Here is a 19,237-nt window from a genome sequence, read left to right as displayed (position 1 = left end):
CTGTCCTTCCTGTCTCTTTCATATATATTCTCTCTAATAATTCTTTGCATTAACATAGAGCAGTAAATTCTGATTTCTTTTCAGCAAAAGCTCTCTGCTTTGCTTGCACTGTCATTAACTACTCAGTCAAATCCACACTTGGCCTGTTTCTGTGCTCAGTGCACAAGCTGAGTTGGAATCAGCCACTATCTTTTGGGCACAGAGCTGTAAAGCAGCTTCCAGCCAGCAATTTCACCACACATGAGCTGAGCTCTGGAGCCAGGGGTTAGTCCTGCAGTCAGCAAAATGCAACCATTAATATCAACTTTGGTTTCAATGTAAAGAAAGGAATGCAGGCTGTCCATATGCATAAAACCCCAGTGGAAAGTGAGGAGCAGCTGCAGGAGGATTATTCCTTTGACATACTTACACACCCTTCATGCAAAACCATTTTGACAGGAAAAAACAAGACATTCCACAAGGATTTGGGTTCGATCTGTCTTCATTGTCAATCCTGGGGTTTTAACCATTTTCGTTGACTTAAAGGACGATGCTCCAAGATTTGGAAGGAGTTGTAGGTTTTTTATCAGTCCTTCGACAGAGACTTACATTAACATTTTGATTTTGTGGCATTTGGCAGACTCCTCTTCTTATCCAGAGTGACTTACAGAAGTGCTTTGTTGTCTACTTGGAAAACAAATCCCTGAGCTAGTGCAGATCTGCGCTGGACTAAAGATGCCAAACAAGTAAAGCCATTGCCATACTTAAGAGTCAGTGCTGATACACATAGTAGGCTAATACACAGATTACAAGTGCCTTTTTGTTTCTTTTTTATTGTCAAGTAGTGCACAATTACAATGTTAAAAAAATTAAAAAAATAATTTTTGTACACTTTGTAGGATACATTTATTAGTAAGCTAAAGCAAATGAAAATATTGGATTTACATTTTTTTCTGAAAAACTAAAAGATATTAAATCCAGCATTTGCAATATTTTCATTAAATATTCATTTTCCACAAAACTCCAATAACGGTCAAGTGCACAAAGAGCAAAATATACAACGAAAAAAAAGGCGCAACTGGAAGTTAGTCTAAGTGACTTATATATAAAACCACCCAAAAAGCTAACAATCTAGAGACAAGTTATAGTGTTTATTTATAAAAGTGTTTGTGAATTAAATTAGGTAACAAGAAAATAGAGCACAAAAAATGATTTACACTACACCCTATAAATGTGTTCATGCAGATCATGATATATAGGAGATTTAGGATTGAAGCACAATTATTAATATATTATCAATATTAAAATAAAGCTCCTTTGTCAAGACATAACAAAGAAAAAAACAAAAAAAGACAACACCTTGCACTTAAATAGGGGGTGCTAGTTATGTGAAACAATTTACAAGTGATCTAGACATAAAACAGGGCAGTTTGGATAGTCTAGCTCTTCAAGGATATTTTCAAGAGTAACTTTTAAACAAAATCATTGATTTTTCAATTGATTTTTCATTTTCTTAATATATGGGATTTGTATAGGCATTGCTATTGCTTTCTCTTGTTTTTTTATTTTAATTTTTTAATTTAGACCAATAATGTTTTTACAAAATGTTCTCGGCGATAGTCCCTGACTTAGTGAATTACACTAAGTAGTACACATTGGCTATTTAAACTTGACAGTATAATCCATTTATATAAAAGTGCAGCAGCCCAGGCAAATGATCTAATTTGAAGTCGGTCAAATTCATGTTTATATAAGTTACTCTAATACAAAAAACCCCAGAGACATGAGATTTTTTTGTGAAATTTGGAGTTTAATTGATTGGGGTTTGCATGAATACCAAATTTCCTGTGTAAACGGTTATACAAGAGACTTAAGAATAAATCTGTTTATATTCATCCTGACAAGCGAGGCCTAGTGTCTCTAAATGGATGGAACCATTAAATGTGAAGGAAAAGGTTAGTCCAGGCATTGTGGTTGGTTGTGATACCTCACTGACAGTGAGAATGAGTGCAGGCTAACCATTAACCAACCCTGAACTATGCAAATTTTACAAGCAGTGCTGTGTTGAGGGCATCAGTTATAAGATTTATAGAGTAAGCCTTGTTAAAATGCTGCACTGTTGGAGGAGAGTGTCAAAAATCATAAAAGTAATGATGGTAAATCAGTTGCATTCTTATTATGTATCTGGATGGAGAGGGATGCATCCCTCTCTCTCTCTCTCTCTCTCTCTCTCTCTCTCTCTCTCTCTCTCTCACACTTTCTTGTCATCATGACTTCATGCGTCACCATTAACTTAATACTCTATGATTTGGGGCTTTGTATTTTTGTTGGTATATTTAAGATTTATACTCTTTTAGTGTTTGGTCAGCTTGTATAATTTCCTAGATGTCAGATATCATATATTTGTGCTCTGTAATTATCCGATAATTGTAATCACAGTGACTGCCTGGAAACAGTGGGGCTGAGTGCCATTTATTTTGTGATCATGCAATCATTTTCTGTTTTTGGTTAGGCAGGACGGAGGTGTACACTTTTATATTTTTTTTTTAACTTTTGTATGTTTTGTTCGAACTAGTGCAGGGGGGGCTTGGAATTTTAGTTGATAGAATTGTATCTGTTGTTTTTTACTTCTAGATAGAGGCTTCCTCACTGTTCAGATACATAAGTTGCAGAGTAATGAGTCCTAGTGTTGGTCTCTTTCAATTATGCTGCAGCCACATAAAAAGTGATTTTTGGTTGCAAACGGCTGCATGGAGACCTAACAAAGTATTTCACCAGATCAAGCCGCTTAAAAAATAATTCAGTAATTCTAATTTTTAAACCAATTCGGCTCCTTTATCCATATCCTCTTTTGCTATTCATCCAGTCATATACATACATTTATGCAAATGATATAGATAAATGCACACAGGAGGGCAGAGGGAGCTAAAAATGTCAAAAAGTGAGGTTCTGACAGAGAGAAAGTAAAAAAACAAAACAAAACAAAAAAAAAAACGAATGAAGATAGGCATATGAATATTCCACCCATTTCAAATTCAAAACATCTGTGTCTAAGTAGAGGAGGCCATCGGGACAAAAAGTTACAGGAGCAGGCAATTTCTACTGTAATACAGCCAGTCAAGGCTATGTTCTGCCACAAGATGCATTTGTTCATCTTCAATAAATATTTTGGTTTGAATTATATGTTCATATTTTACAGTTGTCAGCAGTAGTGAATTATTTGTATTTCCTTACTGTACTTAAGCTTTTACAAGTATCTGTACTGTATTAGAATATTTACATTTCGTGAACTTTTACTTCACTGCATTTTTAATGTGTATAAAAAACATTAGCTTTAAAATGACTACATAAGTATGTGATTAAGGGTCTGATTGTGTTTCTCTAACAATAGAAATAAAAACCCATAAAAAGTTGTGTTGTGCAGGAGAATGAAACACTGAATTGCTCAAAATATAGTTAAAATAGATCAGTTCCCCATTCGGGAACTCGAGCTGCGTTGCAACAATTTTGGGAACGCCTTGCGTTGTTTACGCTCTGAACCACATGTGAAATCTGGCCAATAGGTGCCACGCTGAGTTCCCGAATGGGACACTGATCTATTTTAACTATATTTCGAGCAATTCAGTGTTCCATTCGCCCGCCACGGGCGACGTTGCGACAACCAGGAGCTACAAAATGGCTGTGCGGTGGTAGCAACATTAGCTTCTTCTTCTTCAGGTAAGCGCTTTGTGTGTGAGATTCTGTGCAAGCATGGCTAGCAAAAATACAGGTGTGTGTTCATCTTTGCCCCCGTTTCATTACGGGGAAGGATACGCATGATCGGTGCATTGTTTGTTTGGGAGTGGAGCATGCTTAATCGGCTCTCAAGGAAGTCGATTGTTCCCATTGTAGCCTCATGGCTATGCGCACGCTTTGCTCCCGTAGAGCGCTCTTTGGGAAGAGTGCTCTCCCTTGTGGGTCCAGTCCTGCTCTTGCCAAGGCAAAGCGGCGCCGGCATTCGTGGGGCTGCCGATCTGGCAGTAGGCATGGAGTCGATCATCTGTTCTCTCGGGGAAGCACACCCGGTGGCTGCTTCTTCTCCTGGTGTGAGCAGTGTGGTGCTCCACATTTCTCCCTCTGAGGAGGAAGAGATGATGGACGCTAGCGAGCCCGCAGACTCCTCACAGCCTGTGCTGCACGAGAAGCTCCTTGAGGTTGTGACGCAGGCCGTATCCAAGCTCGAGCTAGCTTGGCCGGTCGAAAAGCGGAAGCAGCGTGCACCCAGAAACCTTCCTCCTTCTGGGAGACCTCGTATGTGGCACATACTTTTCCCCAACGAACCTCGCTGTATGTGAATGGAGTTGGGGCTAAAGAGTGCGGCTACGGGGCAATGCCCTTGGGGCCACCAAAGACATGGCGTGGGCTGTTGGTCGGTCCATGTCAGCCCTAGTAGCCACAGAAAGGCATCTGTGGCTCACCCTGTCAGATCTCCCTGACAGTGATTGGACTGTGCTGCTGAACGCTCCAATGGCTTCTCCTGGCTTGTTCGGTGACGCTGTAGCAGCAGTCGTCGATAAGTGTCAGGAGACTAAAAAACTATCGCATCGTTCCAGCAGTACCTCCCTCGCTGCTCCCATTGGGCTGCTCGGCAGCAGCCTCAGCCTGGTACATCCAGGCAACGCGAAGGCCAGAAGACCAAGAAGGAGCCGGGAGACCTGAGGGTCATCCTCGCTTCTAATAAACGGGCCGTGGTGCCTAAGTCCTGACGACTTACTTCTAGGAGTGCGGTGTACACCTCGTTCCACAGTGCCTGTCCCTCCACAGCAGAGACTTAGCTAGCGTGCTTGAGCAATAGGAAACGGTCCAGCAATCTGACAGGCTGTGGTTTTGTTGACTTGTTTTCATTAGAGGCTGTTCAAGTGCAGGTTTTTTAAAGCCCATATCCTCCGTGGATGTGTGTTAACAATTGAAATTTGGTGATGTCCAAATTGTGATCTGTTCAGCTGAAAATTATTTTCTCAGTGACACAAAATATACTGACTGTCTAAAATATGTTAAAACATGGTGTAAAGGACCGAGTGGAATGTAAGTTCTGGCTGCATTTACAGGTAAAGTGAAAATGACAGCATTGTTCGTAAGATGCGTGGTTAACCTTAATCCAGAAAATCCAGTAATCGGCTTGAAAAATGCACTAAGAATTCAATAGGCGTGACAGTTACGAGCCAGCTCTGTAATGAATAATCGACCACTCTGAGATTATTTATGTTTGTGTTTTCATTTAGCCAGTCTTTATATCCAGGATTAGTCTTCTGGGAATGTCTTAAAAAAGAGCACCACACATATTTCAGTTATTGCCAAAAGAATAAGCATTCTTCTACAGTTCAATTCTGGATTTGTGGTGATAGATCTCATTCTCAGAAGAAGAGCAAGCCTTTGAACAAGTAAATGAAGAGAGACGTGCAAAACGATGGTCAGGAGTGTGTCATGACTTGGCTGATGGTTAGCAGCTGTGACTCACACACACGGCCCCACGCATGACTTCAACGACCCAGAGACGCGAGTGTAACTAAAAATACAAAGAGAAGAAAAGAGCTAATAATAACTCAAGCGTGAGAGGAGGGGAGGGCATAGCTGCTGAGATAAGCTATGGGCCGTACATGTACTTGGACCCTGATGCGACTGGGGTACAGAAATTGGTACCAGCTGCTGAGCCAGGAAAAACGTTGCTGCGGTAAAGTGAAGGTGTCCAAATATGAGGAATTAATCATTCACTCATAAAATCTGGCCACTTAAAAAACCTCAGGCACTTCATGCATTTATTTCCATTTACATGAAACAGCTCTGTCTCATCCTCTTTTTTTGTTCTTTCATTATGCCTTGTGTGTGGGGACTTTGTAGTCTAGTTTTGCGACGTGGTGTTGAGATGAGGGGTAGATGTGAGTGCACTGTGAGTCACGTTCCAGATGGTTTCACAGCAAGTGATACAGAGCCTGAATTTGACCCACTATGGCTATGTGTATATAGCTGGAGAATAGATGGAGACTTTCTTCACTCTCAGTGAAGCTTTTGGTTGGAGTTAAACCTTTCTTAAACTTCTCCTTTATAGGGTAGTGATCACTATCTCACCTCTTTGAAATTCACCTTACTGTTAAGTTCAGCTTCATCCTAGAACCTTATCTGAGTGATCACGCAAACTCGAAACAAACTGGTTATTTAAAGAACGTTTACAATTTCGCAATTATATATTTTTTTCTTTACCATTGTTTTATCTGCATGATACATGGGCAGAAGAAACATTCATGAAAACACACAATATAAATTATATAAATTATAACAATATAACACAATATAAATTAGATTAACCAATAGTACAAAATAAAAAATTATTTAAATTAAATACTGAATATAGGAAACATATGATGACACATAGGATGACAGCCAATCCCAGTTATCACTGAAAAATGTGTTATCTTCAGAAATGGTTAAAAGTGTATTTACAGACCTCTTTTATCTACCCATAGTTTCTAATAACTAGAATGCAGCATTGTAATGCAATTTCCACTTCATCCCCATCTGACTCCTGTTGAATCTGGAACCTGACCCAGTGGCACTTTATGGGACTCCCATCCATTGCTGAACACCCTGCACACATATTTATGCCTTGTGGCCAATTTATCAAAACCAATCTACCTATTGGCGTGTTTTTAAACTGTAGAAGAAAATTGAAGAACCCAGCAGAAACCAGCATAGGTGTTTAAGTGGGAGAACATAAAAAAGTCCACATAAACATCAAGATCAATCCTAAATCCCAGAGTTGCAACAAATCTACCTGCTAAACCTTTGTGCTATCTTGATTAAAATGTATACGGTTGTATACCTTACATTATGCATACGTATTATACAGACTGAACTCAACATTTCTAGCTGTCAGTAACAAAATACAGTTTATCTAGAGTGGACAGTGACCTGTAAATTGCAGTACTATTCTGACTTGGAGTGATAACAGTGATACTCAGACTACTTTCGTTTTAAGCTGTTTTCTTGTTTATGAACATCTGCTAAGAAAATCTAATGCTGCATTCGATTAAATCTAGTAACTTTCCATGAATTCTAAGAATTTCCAACCTCAGGCTAGGAAAATCCAAAGTAAATTCCCCTTCAATCTGGAATTCCTACACAATAAATTGGAAAAGTGTGCACAGCACAGAGTTCAACACGGCTACTTTCACCTGAAAACATAGTAGTGTATATAGTATATAATATATAGTATATATGTATATAGTAAGGCCTAACCATGTGTAAATAAACCCACAACATATACCATACATTTTGTGGTTTTGATAAATCGCTCTAATTACTAACATTAGCTATCTGTTTGCTAGTTCATGAGTTTTGGTGTTTGGGCAGAGCAAACAAAAAATCTAGCATTGATGCAGGAACTGTTTTTGTTCATTTGCAGCTTGAATCTTTAAATATAAGTATTATAAAGCAAATGCAAGCAAATTGTTATTTTTGTCCAAAAACAGCCGCCAAAAACTGCTTAGCTTTTAAAAGACATTTATTTAAACAGAGACTTAGCATACTTTTTTTTTTTTTGTGATAATTCAATTACAAAAATGGTGAGATTTAAATTCAAGTTGTCTTTAACAAAAGAGATTTCCCACTCAAAGCAAAAACCGCATGGCCTAAGTTATTTAATAGCCTATAGGAATGTTGGAATGTTGATTCCGCATCCTGCCCTGCTCAGCACAGAGACAGCTCAGGTAAGGAACGTGAGCTCATGCCTCTTCATTGCCTCGAAATTATCTAGACATTCATGGCAGCCTCTGTGAGTGGTGCTTTGAGAGACTCCCAAACATTCCTGAGGTAACCAAACCTGACTCCCTCGCTTAACGGGCCTTTTTTTAAAACAGAGTGAGGGGTGCAATGACACTCAAGTTGATGACTCAGGGATTTTTGGCAAAGAAAAAAAAGTACACACACAAGACCCAGGAACGTACAGTATGCTCACACACCACGTAAAAGCCTACACATTCATACACATGGCTGAGCGCAGTGTGGGTCTTTGGTTTATTGGTCTGGAGCTGCTGCATGGGTAGATGAGTAAAGCCTCTGTTTACACTCATGTTTTTATTGGTCTGTAAAATATTTTTCAAAATCACTCAGGTCTTGTATAACCTGTAAAGCCACGGCAGTCCTCTAGCTTGTCATACAAGGCCATTGGGGACTCATGAAAATTTCCGCTATCCAAACTAAACAGTGATTTTTAAAAGCACAACTGCTTGACCTGTCTATTAAAGGTCTGGAGTCAGCAGGTAGCAAAACGACATATAATAATACATTACTTTAGCACCATCAAATTGCATTTATTGATCACCTTGGTGGTATTTATAACAATCCTCGCTAGACGCTTAGGTTGGGTGATACAGTATGTGAAAAGAACCAATTAGTACACACTTTACTAAGCAAGTAAAAATAACATACCACTATTTTGTGATAGATCTGGATGGTGCATGTTTACTGTATTGAAACTGCAATCAATGTATATACATTAAATTGTTGGAAAGTGTTAGTGTGCATCATAATTCTGAAGGTTTAGGGCTATAATAAAAATAAAGCTAGAGCATTGCACCAAAATTATAGCTAGAACATAACACCAGAATGATTACCCAATTTAATCAAAGCAAAGCAAATCAAATTTAATTTGTCACATACACATTCATACAGAGTATGACATGCAGTGAAATGCTTTTTACGATGGTCTGGCATGATGGAATAAAATTAGGAGAAAAATAAACCAAGAAAAAAAAAGTTAAATAAATAAAAATAAAAAGTATAAACTATATTTTATATAGTTTATACTTTTTATTTTTTAAAGTGACCACACACGGTCACTCTGAATGGCCTGCGGGAAAAAGCTCCTCCTCATTCTCTCTGTATTTGCTTTCAAGGAGCGGAGGTGCTTCCCTGAACACAACAAAGAGAAGAGTCCATTATTGGGATGGCTGAGGTCCTTCCCAATCTTCCTAGCCCAGGTCCGGCACCGCATGCTATAGATGTCCTGCAGGTCAGGGACCTCGGTGTGGATGGTACGGTCAGCTGAACACACCACCCTCTGGAGAGCTCGCCTGTCCTGCATGGTGCTGTTCCCGAACCAGGAAGTGATGCTACCCTTCAGAACACTCTCAATGGTGCATGTGTGGAAAGTCTTTAGAGGGTAGTTTAAAGTCCCTTAAGTGTCTCAGATAGTACAGACACTGCCGAGCCTTCTTCACCAGGGTGTTGATGTGACAGGACCAAGACAGGTCCTGTGTGATGTGAACACCTAAGTACCAGAAACTGTCCACTCTCTCCACTGGGGTCCCGTTGATGTTTAGCGGTTGGTATGACTGCTCCTGCTTCGTGCTGAAGTCCAAAATCAATTCCTTAGTCTTGCTGACGTTCAGGAAAAGGTTGTTCTCCTGGCACCATCTCTCCAAGTTTTTAACCATTTCGTCATTGTTTGAGATCAGGCCCACCACAACAGTGTTGTCAGCAAACTTCATGATGGTGGTGGAGTTGGAAGTGGTCACACATTCATATGTGTACACTGAGTACAGCAGGGGGCTCAGAGCACAACCCTGGGGAGCTCCAGTGCTGAGGGTGAGGGTGGATGAGGTGTGTTTGCCCACCCGTACGGCTTGTGGTCTGTCTGTCAGGAAGTTAGAGATCTATTGACATTGAAGTCCCAGGACTCAAACTTAGAGGTGAGTGTGGAGAGAATTATGTTGTTGAACGATGAACTGTAGTCCACAAACAGCATATTTGCATAATTTCCTTTTCTGTAGTCCAGGTGGCTCAATGTTGTGTGTAGACGATTTGTGATGGCGTCCTCATTAGTATGGTTCTGGCGGTACGCGAACTGTAGAGGGTCCCGTGTGTCTGGTAGTGTCGTAGTGATGAAGTCCCTGACCACTACTAAGGGGAAGACTACAGGGTGGTAGTCATTGAGGCAGGCAGGCTGGGGCTTCTTCGGGACAGGAACAATGGTGGACTGTTTGAAGCATGAGGGGACAACAGACTGTTCCAGTGAGAGGTTGAATATCTCAGTGAGCACCAGTGCTAGCTGGTCAGCGCAGGCTTTCAGAACCCGACCTGTGATTCCATCTGCCATCTGTGGAGAACTTACTACTACATCAGCTGCACAATAACCAACACAAATTATATGTTTTCATGTACACAACCATGTGATAACCCTTAAAAGAGTTCTTTAGTTGCTCGTAAATAACACCAGTCTTGCAATATGGAAGCCAAACGGTTTAGCCATCTTTGGAACACTGTTTTCTCAGGGCCTGCTGTAGAGCTCATTATGATTCAATCAATCATTTTCACTAGGTCAGAGACTTCATTAATTCAATACTTTTTTTTTGTGTGTGAAATCTTATGAATTAAACTCTAGTACATTTTTCTTTACAATACTAAACCTCTGTTCATTGCCATTTTGTTCTTTTGTTTTATACAGACCAAAAAACAGTTTTTAATCTGTTTTAATCTCGAACAATGCAAAGCAATAGACATTCCCTCATGCACTTGAATTGTCTGAAATGTAAACATATCCCACTGTTTGGACCAAAGCAGACTTGTGAGACAGAAACTCCCTCAAGTTTTATGTGTCCTCAATGATTGGGCTGATCCTTCATAGTCCACGTATATAAACAGGCCAGGAGTCCCGGCAAGTAGGGAAAACAGTTGCAGTTCTAAAAACGTAAATGATTCCAAAAAAGGTAACAATAGGAGACAAAAGAGCGGTGACGGTGATCTTCCATGTCAGAGAGATGGAAAGAGAGAGAGGCCTTAACATGCTGCAGTGCAACAGTCATCATACCATAAAATAAGCACACACACACACACACACACACACACACACACACACACACACACACACACACACACACACACACACACACACACACACACACACACAGCCTTTCTAAAGCCTTTTAATGTCACAATGAAACAAGCCCTACACACCCGTCTTCATTCGGCATTCACCTGCCTGTACAACAGTAAGAATGTGTGAGCTCCAAACCCCTCATTGGAATGGAGGGGTGGACAGACGGCCACCTAAGGACAATAATTATCAGAAATTTCTCATCGATGTGCATGGCGCTAACACGGCTTGCACAACATACCAGGATTCCAACCGAGAGATAAATAAATACCAGGGAACCCTCATTCTAGCTGATGCCTCAGACTTAAAGCCATATTAGACTATTGGTATTATTACTTATAAGAAAGTCTTATCATTTATTTTTATGCCTTTTCGTATTGTTATTAATTATTATATTGTAATTAAAACAATATTGACATATTATCTTTACCAATTGCTGCTTCTTTGTAAACAACAGGTCTAGCTGGCTCACCAGAAGGCTTAAAAAATGAATACCGTTTGACACTAATGTGTGAATTGGAAGTGTGTAATTTAGGCATGTTGTCAAGCTACATACATCCTCGGGCTATTCTGGGAGGGGGCAGGAACGCCAGTGTAAACTGTCAGCAGGAAGTAATGATAAGAGGTGAACTTTCACCTCCAGGTCAGAGATCACTCATGTGACTTAAACCTTGGAGTATCTGATCTCTCACCATTAGGTGCCTGCTGCTAAAGTTACATGATGTCATTTGGCTATTTATGAATATAGAAGCTGAACTGAACACTGTAGCAAAACATGGACTGTATGCATGAACTCCATTACTTTGTATATTAGTCATCAAATTTATTCAGCAGTAAAATGAAACAGGATAGAGAATATAACCATATATGTATATCCTAATATAGTATAATATCGCAGAACACGGAATGTCTCCTCCTCAAATACTTTATAAAATCAATTTTTTATGCTTTTTTGTGTTAAATAATATTCTTGTAGTATATATGATTAAGTATAATGTATTAGAGAAAGTGCAATGATATAAAACTATGATTTGAATTACAGCCAGAACCTGTTGCCAGAGGTGGCACTATAGAAAATGTAGACTAATCAGATTTAAGATCTAAGGTGTTATTGGTCAAGAAAGGGTGTTGATAGGCTACAGATCTCATAATTATGAAGAAGCATTCCCAAAATTCCTTGGGGGCTTTGACACTCGCAGTAGCTCGTTTCATCTCATTTCAACGTCTAAGCTTACCTCCTCTTGGAAAATAAAGGACGGCATGTTCTCACAAGCAGGAGGGAGAAGTATCAACAAAGGCCTAGCAGATCAAGATTACAGGGTCAATTTCCATGAGTGACAATAAAAATAATGCTGTATAAACAGAAATTCACTAACATTGTTGTATGGCTGCCGTGACTTTTATTGAGCTGTTATATTGTTAGAGTGTCTTGTGATGATGCATTTGTGAAGCTGTCTGATTCGACTGACCTATCATTAAACCAAGCCAGACTGCTCTCTTATCAAGCTGGTTTGTCAGTCTAGAATTTGGCACCAAATTGCTGAATTCCCAGCCATTATAAAATTACAACTCTGAATGGAAAAATTTCAGGCCAAGACCAGACCAGTGCTAGAGAGAGAGAGAGAGAGAGAGAGAGAGAGAGAGAGAGAGAGAGAGAGAGAGAGAGAGAGAGAGAGAGAGAGAGAGAGAGAGAGAGAGAGAGAGAGAGAGAGAGAGAGAGAGAGAGAGAGAGAGAGAGAGAGAGAGAGCGCTAGCGTTAAAAGTACAAATCTAAAATTGTTTCAGTGTATCAAAGTTTTGAGACAGAAAAGCCTGCCATTACTTCTCAAAGTTGTTTTTGTTTTCTTCATGAACTCCACTCTTTTTATTCAAAGGTATGGCATTTAAAACAAAGCTTCTAATATTTAATGCTGAATTTGTAATGACTAAATTGTAGTTGTAGTAGATGTGTAGCACAGCCCAGCATTTATTACATCTGGGACAGAGGCTACATGTGGTTTAACAAGATGGCAAACAAGGGCATGTTTGTTCACAAGGAAAATATATAGAGTTTTGCAACAAAAGAAAACGCTGCTTGAGTTAGACAAAAATATCTCTGGATCGTCCGGAAATTCATTAGATGTACGCTAACGGGAAAGAAAACTTTGGAAGTGAATTTTACAGGCCAGGGCTTCATGGAAACTATAATTAAATTCCAACTATGTTAAAAAAGAAATCTTTTGGTTTTGGTTGTTTTTATCACTTCACTGATTTGTATCTTTTATGTGTTAGTTTGTGTTGCATTCTTGGTTTTTGCCCGCTACTGTCTCAATAGTGCAGTTAAGGCATAGGGGCTTTGGAAAAAAAAAGTTTAAGTGAGAGAATATGCAGATAAAATAGGCTTGCATTTACAACGCCAAAATATCACCTTAGTTACTGTATTTTGCACCCTTTTCAAGATTCACTAAACATTACACAGTATTAAAGTCAAAAGCTGTACTGTAATGATATAACAGCTTGGAAATGTATGGTGTAAAAATAATTTTTAAAGCTGTATTTTCGGCTTTAAGAACATAGGTTGCCAAGTTAAATCCATCCAGGTTATAATAATAGGCAGCAATTAGAATGCAGTAAGGCAAGTTCAACCCTAGTACTGGTGAACTCTTGAATCTGATTGGTCTGATGTGAACTCATTTACAGGGAAATGTATGGTGGAAGTGTTGCATAGCACACATGGTAATTATAAATGGAATATGAATTGATACACTGTATGTTTAAAGGTTTCTGTATGTAAACTTTATGTGCTTTTTAAGTATGTGTGTTTTCTGGCACAGGAAATCTGCAGATGACATTTCAGCTGGACATCAGGATCACCAAAAATTCTTAGTGTTCAATCATAAATTTCAAAACAATGCTAAAATTTCAAGATTAGACACAGTTGTCTTGTTAATTTGCCAGCTCTCCAGGTTTCTCGTGTCATTTAAGGCTCATCATGGCATGTGGTGGAGCCAGAGGTGGCAAGTTACAAAGTACAAATACTCAGTTACTGCAATTAAGTAGATTTTTCTGGTATCAGAACTTTACTTCACTATTTATTTTTTAGACAAATTTTTACTTTTACTCATTAAGTTTTTACACAAATATCCGTACATTCTACTTCTTACATTTTAAAAACAGGCTTGTTACTATTTGATAATTAAATGTCAAAATGTTTTCTTCTTATTGTGTGCCCTTTTCAGCTCATCAACCTATTTTCTGTCATGCGCTGCTTTTCAATCTAGCATCTATGTATCATTTCCTGGCTCTAACACACTACACATATAGACCAGTTTACGAAGTTAACAATGAGCATGTCAGAAAGCAACAAGAAGTTTTGGATGTAATCTGTATGGAAGTTAGAAGAGGTACAGTTTCTCTGGTATCACCTCATTAACCATCGTTGTGGAAACATAGCAAAGGTTCGGTTTGGTGTCCTGATGATTTACGTAATTTAAAACACCATAATTACTTTAAAACATTTACAAGAATATTTAGTCTTCATGCTCTATGTTGAGTTTGGTTTCAATAATCATAAACATACATTTGCTTAAAGCATCCATATACATGCCCATGTTGATTAGTATAATAAAAACTTTAAAAGTATTAGGTACATTTATAACATAAAAATGTCATAAGTAAACTCATGACAATTGTACGATTAATCATGATTAAATATTTTTATTCGATTAACATCCCTAATATTAATATGACGTGAGGTCCAGTTACCAGCGTGACAGTAAAACGGGTAGTAGTAATGGTCACTTTTTACTTAAATACATGTCGGAGCCAAAACTTCTTTACTTTAACTTGAATAAAAAAGAATAGTCAGTACTTCAAGTTGTACCATTTTAAAACATGAGTATCTGTACTTCTACTTAAGTCAAGTGTGTGTGTACTTTTGCCACCTCTGGGTAGAGCATATACTGCACTGCACAGACAACAGTAAGGGCTCACAAAACAAAAAATACAGTACATACACAGTGGTATGGATATTTTTGCCACATATTTAACCTCTCAAATGTCTGTAATAAACATTGAAAAGAGGGTTTTAACGATCTACTTAGCCCCCCAGGTCCATCACAATGCACCATTCATTTCTAATGAGGAGTGATTGTGCCACACTTTTTTTGTCCTTCACATCAATAAATATAGCAATATAGCATTACTGGGTCTAATGAAATGCAGCATAACCAAGAAAAGGCTTTGATTGCCTTGTTACATATAAAATGCTGGCAAAGGAAGCCAGATCCCCCATCACACACACACACACACACACACATACATGCACACTTTGCTGCCATCTTTGCTTATCCGGTGATGACACTATGTGCCACCCACGATGAAAACCACATCTCGTACTTTCAGACTCATTATGTGGTATTATTATGTCAGACTGAGCCTTTGTCTTAGCTCTCTGGCCAAACACCATGCAAAAAATTGACCTCAGCCACTTGCTTCATCTGCAGGGCAGTCAAAGTAAAAGATCATATGACTGATACCTCTGATTTATTAATTTACAGATTAACATAGTTGTTATACTGTGACGATTTCATTCTGAGGTTGCATTTCTGGCTTTCAGGTTGTATTTTCTATTAACAGATAGGAATTTCATATGCATATGTACATTAAGTAAAAAACATTTTTATTCGTTTTGTTTTCCAAAATTCCATTACAGGGATAAAGTTATGCCTGTCCATTACAAAACAAAAAAAAAGAACACATAAAAACATTTATAAATCATAAGTGAAAACCATTGTGCAAACATTTATTTTTATATCCCGGGGAAATGTTTTAATGGGTGTTTTTTGATTTACTGATTTATATTATCTCATACAGTGCATATGTAATATTATCATGTATTTTTTCATCATTTATTGATTTTTTATTTATTTAGCCAATTTACATTCAAATGATAATGTTTTCTATGTAATACATGTTTTTTATTTGCATATTTAATTTGGACATGTTCATGTTTTGTTCTCATAGATACAGTGGAACATGTGGTTTTGTTTGTTCATTTTTATTATTCATTTAATGTGTTTGTGAGTTGTTATGATGTGGCTCTTCTTTTACTGAAACCAGGAGCAGCACTTAATCAGTCTTTAATCACAGCCATTGTATGAGCTAAAACTAATGCATAACACTCCCTTAGCCACTGCCCAAACTGTTGCAGTGTAAACAACAGATACAGAGGAATAGCACTTTGTTTAAAAATGCAAGTCAGGTAGGTTTACACACGGGAGAAGGCTTTTCTGTCTTTGCCATCATGGTCTTTTTTCCTAAGATAGCCAGACAGTGAACCGTACTTAAATGTACATAATAATTTATTCAAACCTATGTGTGTGTACACACACACACACACACACACACACACACACACACAAATATATATATATATATATATTCAAACAAAGTAAATACATGGGATTCACTGGTTTTTTTTCACTCATTCTCTCATTCCCTTATTCTTTCCCTCACTTACACACATACAGCCTTCCTCTCTCTCTCTCTCTCTCTCTCTCTCTCTCTCTCTCTCTCTCTCTCTCTCTCTCTCTCTCTCTTCTCTCTCTCTATCACGAAAGGGAGCATTTGTAGCACCTAAAGATGATCAAAAAAAGCAACGGGAGGCATCATTACTCTTGAGGCAATTTTTTTTTAGACATTTTCTAAGCACTGTTTTTGAAATATTAATAGCTGTGGTCAATTTGGGATATTTGTTTTTGTATATATATATATATATATATATATATATATATATATATATATATATATATATATATAAAATATATATATCACATACAATAAGCCATATTTTATGTGAACATAGTGTGGGGGAAATGAGCCATGCAATCCATCCAAAGAAAGCGTGCTCTATACGCTTTTCATCTGTATGTATTCATTGTGTGTTTCAAAGTACTGATAGATCTCCTGTAAAGAAATAAACAAAAAAAACAACGCATCAGAGACAGAAGCACGCTAAAAATACAAACAAGAAACCAGCATCCCGGTGAGTGTGTGCGCGCGCTGCGTGGCGGCAGGGATGGGGTCCAAGGGCCTGTGCCTGATTGGTCGAGCACGAGGGTGTGTCCGGGGGAGTGGGCGGAGCTTGTGACACGCGGTCATTCATCTGTACAGCCCAGTCTGCGCCGGAATAGAGAAAGTCGGGGAAGCGCAAGAAAATGCTGAAATTAACCAGGGCTTCATTCCAAACACCACACTAGTGTACTAAATAGTGCACAAAACCAGACACTCCACTTTCTTTCTCAGACTAAACTCTCCGAAACCCCCGGCACGTACATCCGCTTCAACAGAATATCGTTCTGTTATAACCAGCTACGTCATTTCAACATCCATCAGCACAATCGAGCACTTATGTTCATGTAGGTGCTGCTGGACCTATATAAGCACTGCCAAAGTTGATGCAACACTGCTCGATTTTACTGCTCAAATGTTCCAAATTTGGACTACAAACACGAGCTCATGTCTCTTCAAGCTGTGAAAATGTCTCTTGAATCGTTTCCTGGAAAGCAATGGGCATAGCTAAGACACTCTGTCTAGGGGGCGGTCACTTAAACTGCAAGGTTTTCTTTTAAAATAAGTATACTGGGGTCCTAAATGCATAACGTCCAACCAGTGAGACTGCCACTTTTGAGTAATACATACAGTATCTCACAAAAGTTAGTGCACCCCTAACATTTCAGCTTTTATTTTAGCATCCATTCTCAAGAGGCGATACTATAGATATTAAACTTGATATATTTTAAAGTAGTTAATGTGCAGTTTGTATAGCAGTACAAATTTACTGTCCTCTGAATATAACTTTACATACAGCTATTATTTTCGAAATAGCTGGCAACCGACCAAAGTCACACGTCCTATTCGTCATGTTCATGTTTTGTCTGCTTGACAGGACCAAACAAATTTGTGTAACTGGTAATAAAGCATTTAGAATTTGGTGCCTTGAGTACAATTCTTTCACACTAATCAGTGGATGTTCAACATGGCACTTCATGCCGAAGAACTCTCTGAGGATTTAAGAATTGTTGCTTTCCACAAAGATGGCCTAGGCTATAAAAAGACCGGTAACACCCTGAAACTGAGTTACAGTACAGTGGCGGGGTCAAACAGAGGTTTCCAAGGTGTGTTCAATTCAGAACAGGCCACGCATCTACCAAAGAAGTTGAGTCCCTGTGCTGTGCATCAGGTGCAGAAGCTGGCTTCAAAAAATAGACACATGAGTGCTGCCAGCATTGCTTTAGAGGTTGCAGAAGCAGAAGGTCAGCTTGCCAGTGCTCAGACCATACACCGCACAATGCAACAAGTTGGTTTGCATGGCTGTCGTCCCAGAATAAAGCCTCTCCTGAAGCTTGCTCACAAGAAAGCCTGCAAACAATTTGCTGAAGACGACCTGTCTAATGATCATGAATTAGAGAAACCATGTCCTGTGGTCTGATGAGATTAAAATAAACTTATTTGGCTCAGATGGTGTCCAGCATGTGTGGCGATGTATAGGTAAGGAGATTCAAGACAATTGTGTCTTGCGTACAGTCAAGCATGGTGGTGGTAGCATCATGGTCATGGTCTATATATATATATAATTGTATTTGAATAAAGGTTTAAAGGTTCATCAGTGATTCAGAAGGTCCAGTTGTGTGCTTTCAGTAATTTTTTTGTTATTTTTGTAGGTATTTCTAATTATAGGCCTCTTTACAGGTACAAAAGATGTACACCTGAGGACACCACCTGAGAACAAGAATAGTGTTGCCTAATATGTGTGGAAAACACACATTCCTTCATTCTGTGACAGATAAATATAGCGTGAATATTAGCTGAAAAAGATTTACCAAGCATGCCATACCTTCTCAAAAAAGCAGATTTGATTACACTCAGTCACGGTGCAGGATATTAATAGCTTAATCACATCCAGGAAGTTTGAAATAGAAGTGATATCAAAACCACATCGTCGTGAAGTCTTTTAGGTGGTGTGCCATATTTTATTGTCAGAACTCGTCAGACAATTTGACGTGTGTATATGTGTGTGTGTGTGTGTGTGTCTGTGTGCGTGCGTTTGAGTGTGTGTGCGTGCGTGTGAGTCAGTCAGCCGGTGCTGCACGTTTACATGGCTTTTGTGTATGTGTGTGTGAATGGAGCAGCTGCCTTGGGGGTGGGGGTGGCTTTGAATGATGCAATCTCTGCCAGCCATTAGCGAAGTTGCCCTCTTTTTCTCCACTGTGTGAACTTGGCACACACTGGCTACAGTGACACAATAGAGGCAGGAGATGATTAAGCCTGTTGTTTAGTGACTTTTTTTCCCGAGACGACGCGGTGTAA

General features: G+C 38.9%; 1 long non-coding RNA gene across 1 annotated transcript in view; it reads left to right on the top strand.

The window, feature by feature from the left end:
• LOC310729211 overlaps positions 1 to 14,463 on the top strand; it is a 145,173-nt gene extending 130,710 nt beyond the window's left edge. The window contains exon 2 of the long non-coding RNA XR_014534507.1: positions 14,326 to 14,463. This is a non-coding gene — a long non-coding RNA (uncharacterized lncRNA). The remainder of the gene's footprint in view (positions 1 to 14,325) is intronic.
• Positions 14,464 to 19,237: the final 4,774 nt, after the last annotated feature.

Source organism: Silurus aristotelis, assembly GCF_946808225.1.
Source record: "Silurus aristotelis genome assembly, chromosome: 7".
Classification (NCBI taxonomy): domain Eukaryota; kingdom Metazoa; phylum Chordata; class Actinopteri; order Siluriformes; family Siluridae; genus Silurus; species Silurus aristotelis.
The sequence above is the reverse complement of the archived record's forward strand: the minus strand, read 5'-3'. Positions and strand labels throughout refer to the sequence as shown.